This window comes from Arachis ipaensis, chromosome B07 (genome assembly GCF_000816755.2).
Source record: "Arachis ipaensis cultivar K30076 chromosome B07, Araip1.1, whole genome shotgun sequence".
In the NCBI taxonomy this organism is placed as follows: Eukaryota; Viridiplantae; Streptophyta; class Magnoliopsida; order Fabales; family Fabaceae; genus Arachis; species Arachis ipaensis.
The window spans coordinates 34,180,738-34,186,705 of NC_029791.2; positions in this window are offsets into that span (position 1 = coordinate 34,180,738).

The following is a 5,968-nucleotide window of genomic DNA, read 5'->3' on the forward strand; positions in this document are numbered from 1 at the left end:
GTGCCACTTGATGTCGAAGGCGTGGCACGCCAACTCCAGCACCCAAGGGAGAAGAAGACTAGGCGTGCCACTTGAGACTTAAGGCGTGGCACACCAAGGCAAGATAACTATGGGCATGCCACTTGAATGATGGGCGTGGCACGCTTGTTACTTCTCATTCATGCACTATCAAAGGGCGTGGCACACAACCTACTGGGCGTGGCACGCCAATATTGTGTTCCAGAGAAGAATGAGGAAGCATTATCAAAGGGCGTGGCACGCCACCTACTGGGCGTGTGGTGTGCGAAATCGTGATCATTTCTTCCTTGGTAACGGCGCTAAAAACTCAATACGCATGTTTATGATCTTAATTCTGTTTCACAACTTCGTACAACTAACCAACAAGTGCACTGGGTCGTCCAAGTAATAAACCTTATGTGAGTAAGGGTCGATCCCATGGAGATTGTCGGCTTGAAGCAAGCTATGGTCACCTTGTAAATCTCAGTTAGGCGGATTCAAATGTATTAAGAAATTATAGTGTACTAAAAGATAATTAAAATAGGATAGAGATACTTATGTAATTCATTGGTGAGAATTTCAGATAAGCGTATAGAGATGCTTTCGTCCCTCTGAACCTCTGCTTTCCTGCTGTCTTCATCCAATCCTTCCTACTCCTTTCCATGGCAAGCTGTATGTTGGGCATCACTGTTGTCAATGGCTACTTCCCGTCCTCTCAGTGAAAATGGTCCAAGATGCTCTGTCACGGCACGGCTATTCATCTGTCGGTTCTCGATCATACTGGAATAGGATCCATTGATCCTTTTGCGTCTGTCACTACACCCAGCACTCGCGAGTTTTAAGCTCGTCATAGCCATCCCTTCCCAGATCCTACTCGGAATACCACAGACAAGGTTTAGACTTTCCAGATCTCAGGAATGGCCATCCATGGGTTCTAACTTATACCACGTAGACACTAATAACTCGGACTCGGTCCCCTATATTAGATATCCAAGAGATATCCATTCAATCGAAGGTAGAACGGAAGTGGTTGTCAGGCACGCGTTCATAGGGGAATGATGATGAATTTGTCACGATCATCACATTCATGTTGAAGTGCGAATGAATATCTTAGAAGCGGAATAAGTTGAATTGAATAGAAAAAATAGTAGTACTTTGCATTAATCTTTGAGGAACAGTAGAGCTCCACACCTTAATCTATGGTGTGTAGAAACTCTACCGTGGAAAAATACATAAGTGAAAGGTTCAGGCATGGCCGAATGGCCAGCCCCAAAACGTGATCTAAAGATGAAACTAAAGATGATCCGAAGATGTAAATACAATAGTAAAAAGTCCTATTTATACTAGACTAGCTACTAGGGTTTATAGAAGTAAGTAATTGATGTAGAAATCCACTTCCGGGGCCTACTTGGTGTGTGCTTGGGCTGAGCTTGAAGTTTACACGCGGAGAGGTTATTCTTGGAGTTGAACGCCAGTTTGTAACGTGTTTCTGGCGTTGAACTCCACTTTGCAACTTGTTTCTGGCGCTGAACGCTAGACTGCAACATGGAACTGGCGTTCAACACCAGTTTGCATCGTCTAAACTCGGGCAAAGTATGGACTATTATATATTCCTGGAAAGCCCTGGATGTCTACTTTCCAACTCAATTAGAAGCGCGCCATTTTAAGTTTTGTAGCTCCAGAAAATCTACTTTGAGTGCAGGGAGGTCAGAATCCAACAGCATCTGCAGTCCTTCTTCATAGTAAAGTCCAGAAATGGGTTTTAAGGGCTATTGGCTTTTTGCTCTTGCCTTTTGGTTTTAAGAGCTTTTGGCTTTTTCTGCTTGCTTTTTCTTTTTTCTTTCTCTTTTTTTTTTTTGCTTTTTTTTCTGCAAGCTTTTGTATTCACTGCTTTTTCTTGCTTCAAGAATCATTTTTATGATTTTTTAGATTATCAAATAACATGTCTCCTTGTCATCATTCTTTCAAGAGCCAACATATTTAACATTCTTAAACATCAACTTCAAAAGACATATGCACTGTTCAAGCATTCATTTAGAAAACAAAAAGCATTGTCACCACATCAAAATAATTAAACTAGTTTCAAGGATGAATTCGAAACCATGTACTTCTTGTTCTTTTGTTTTTAAAACATTTTTCATTTAAGAGAGGTGATGGATTCATAGGACATTCATAACTTTAAGGCATAGACACTAAAAAAAATATTAGTGATCTCCTCCCCAATCATGATGCTATGGATCATGATGGCCCGGTCTATAGTAACTTCAGACCGGTTGCTAGTAGGAATGATTGAGCGTTGAATGAACTCCAACCATCCTCTAGCTACTGGTTTGAGGTCAAGCCTTCTTAGTTGAACCGGCTTACCTTTTGAGTCAATTTTCCATTGAGCTCCTTCCACACATATGTCCATGAGGACTTGGTCCAACCTTTGATCAAAGTTGACTCTTCTAGTGTAGGGGCATGCGTTCTCTTCCATCATTGGTAGGTTGAATGCTAACCTTACATTTTCCGGACTGAAATCTAAGTATTTCCCCCGAACCATGGTGAGCCAATTCTTTGGGTTCGGGTTCACACTTTGATCATGGTTTCTAGTGACCCATGTGTTTGCATAGAACTCTTGAACTATTAAGATCCCAATTTGTTGAATGGGGTTGGTGAGGACTTCCCAACCTCTTCTTTGGATCTCAAGTCGGATCTCCGGATACTCATTCTTTTTGAGTTTGAAAGGAACCTCAGGGATCACTTTCTTCTTGGCCACAACTTCATAGAAGTGGTCTTGATGGGCCTCAGAGATGAATCTCTCCATCTCCCATGACTCAGAGGTGGAAGCAATTGCCTTCCCTTTCCTCTTTCTAGAGGTTTTTCTGGCCTTTGGTGCCATGAATGGTTATGGAAAAAATAAAAAGCAATGCTTTTTACCACACCAAACTTAAAATGTTTTGCTCGTCCCCGAGCAAAAGAAGAGAGAAAGAAGTAGAAGAAGAAGAGAAATGGAGGAGAGGGAGAGAGAGTTGGTTTCGGCCAAGGGGTGAAGAGAGGGTTGTGTTGTGTGAAAATAAAGAGGGAATGAGGGGTTTATATAGGAGTGTGGATGGGTTAGGATTCGGCCATTTAGGGTTGGGTTTGGGAGGGAAATTATTTTGAATTTAAAGGTAGGTGGGGGTTTTTGGGGAAGAGAGGATGGATGTGAGTGGTGAAGAGGTGATGGGAGAGAGTGATTGAGTTGATTGGTGAGGGGTATTTGGAGAAGAGTGATATGAAAAGGTGTGAAGAGGAAAGAAGAAAGGTAAGTGGGGATCCTGTGGGGTCCACAGATCCTGAGGTGTTTGAGGATTTCTCATCCCTTCACCTTTGAGACGTGTAAACACCCTCTGTAGGCAATCCTGGCGTTTAACGCCAGATTGCAGCATGTTTCTAGCGTTAAACGCCACTTCTATGCTTGTTTTGGGCGTTCAACACCAGTCTGCAGCATGTTTCTGGCGTTGAACACCAGTTTTTCTCTGGGGTGTATTCCTGGCGTTTAAATGCCAAAATGCTGCTTGTTTCTGGCATTTAACGCCAGTTTCATGCTCTGTTTTGGCGTTAAACGCCAGCCAGATGCTCTTTACTGGCGTTTAAACGCCAGTAAGCCCTTCCTCCAGGGTGTTATGTTTTCAATACTGTTTTTCATTCTGTTTTCAATTTTTCAGTAGTTTTTGTGACTCCACATGATCATTAACCTAATAAAACATGAAATAACAAAGAGAAAATAAAATAAAAATGATTAAATAACATTGGGTTGCCTCCCAACAAGCACTTCTTTAATGTCAATAGCTTGACAGTGGGCTCTTATGGAGCCACACAGGTAATCAGGTCAATTTTATAGATTCCTAACACCAAACTTAGAGTTTGGATGTGGGGATTCAACACCAAACTTAGAGTTTGGCTGAGGCCTCCCAACACCAAACTTAGAGTTTGATTGTGGGGGCTTTGTTTGACTCTGTATTGAGAGAAGCTTTTCATGCTTCCTCTCCATGGTTACAGAAGGAGGACCTTGAGTTTTAAACACAAGGTAGTCCTCATTCAGTTGAAGGACCAACTCTCCTCTGTCCACATCGATCACAGCTCTTGCTATGGCTAGGAAGGGTCTTCCAAGGATGATGGATTCATCCTCCTCCTTCCCAGTATCCAGGATTATGAAATTAGCAGGGATGTAAAGGTCTTCAACCTTTACTAACATGTCCTCTACTAGTTCATAAGCCTGCTTTCTTGAGTTGTCTGCCATCTCTAATGAGATTCTGGCAGCTTGTACCTCAAAGATTCCCGGTTTCTCCATTACAGAGAGGGGCATGAGGTTTATCCCTGACCCAAGGTCACATAGAGTCTTCTCAAAGGTCATGGTGCCTATGGTACAAGGTATTAAAAACTTTTCAGGATCCTGTTTCTTCTGAGGCAATCTCAGTTGATCCAGATCACTCAGTTCATTGGTGAGCAAGGGAGGTTCATCTTCCCAAGTCTCATTACCAAATAATTTGGCATTCAGCTTCATGATAGCACCAAGGTACTTGGCAACTTGCTCTTCAGTAACATCTTCATTCTCTTCAGAAGAAGAATACTCATCATAGCTCATGAATGGCATAAGGAGGTTTAATGGAATCTCTATGGTCTCTAGATGAGTCTCAGAGTCTTTTGGTTCCTCAGAGGGAAACTCCTTATTGATCTCTGGACGTCCCAGGAGGTCTTTCTCACTGGGATTCACGTCCTCCTCCTCTTTTGTGGTTTTGGCCATGATGGTCATTTCAATGGCCTTGCACTCTCCTTTTGGATTTTCTTCTGTATTGTTTGGGAGAGTACTAGGAGGGGTTTCAGTGATCCTTTTACTAAGCTGGCCCATTTGCGCTTCCAGATTTCTAATGGAGGATCTTGTTTCATTCATGAAACTTAGAGTGGCCTTAGATAGATCAGAGATTATGTTTGCCAAGCTAGATGGAGTCTGCTCAGAACTCTCTGTCTTTTGCTGAGTGGATGATGGAAAAGGCTTGCTATTGCTAAACCTGTTTCTTCCACCATTATTAAAGCCTTGTTGAGGCTTTTGTTGATCCTTCCATGAGAGATTTGGGTGATTTTTCCATGAGGAATTATAGGTGTTTCCGTAGGGTTCACCCATGTAATTTACCTCTGCTATTGCAGGGTTCTCAGGATCATAAGCTTCTTCTTCAGAAGATGCCTCTTGAGTACTGTTGGATGCAGCTTGCATTCCATTCAGACTGTGAGAAATCATATTGACTTACTGAGTCAATATTTTATTCTGAGCCAATATGGCATTCAGAGTATAAATTTCAAGAACTCCCTTCTTCTGAGGCGTCCCATTACTCACAGGATTCCTCTCAGAAGTGTACATGAACTGGTTATTAGCAACCATGTCAATGAGTTCTTGAGCTTCTGCAGGCGTTTTTTTTAGGTGAATGGATCCACCTGCAGAAGTATCCAATGACACCTTAGCTAATTCAGACAGACCATCATAGAATATATCCAGGATGATCCATTCTGAAAGCATATCAGAAGGACACTTTTTGGTCAGTTGCTTATATCTCTCCCAAGCTTCATAGAGGGATTCACCTTCTTTCTGTCTGAAGGTTTGAACATCCACTCTAAGCTTACTCAGCTTTTGAGGAGGAAAGAACTTGGCTAAGAAAGCCGTGACCAGCTTATCCCAAGAGTTCAGGCTATCCTTGGGTTGAGAGTCCAACCATACTCTAGCTCTGTCTCTTACAGCAAAGGGAAAAAGCATGAGCCTGTAGACTTCAGGATCTACTCCATTAGTCTTAACAGTATCACAGATCTGCAAGAATTTAGATAAGAACTGAAAAGGATCTTCAGATGGAAGTCCATGAAACTTGCAGTTCTGCTGCATTAGAAAAACTAATTGAGGTTTCAGCTCAAAATTGTTTGCTCCAATGGTAGGGATGGAGATGCTTCTTCCATGTAAATT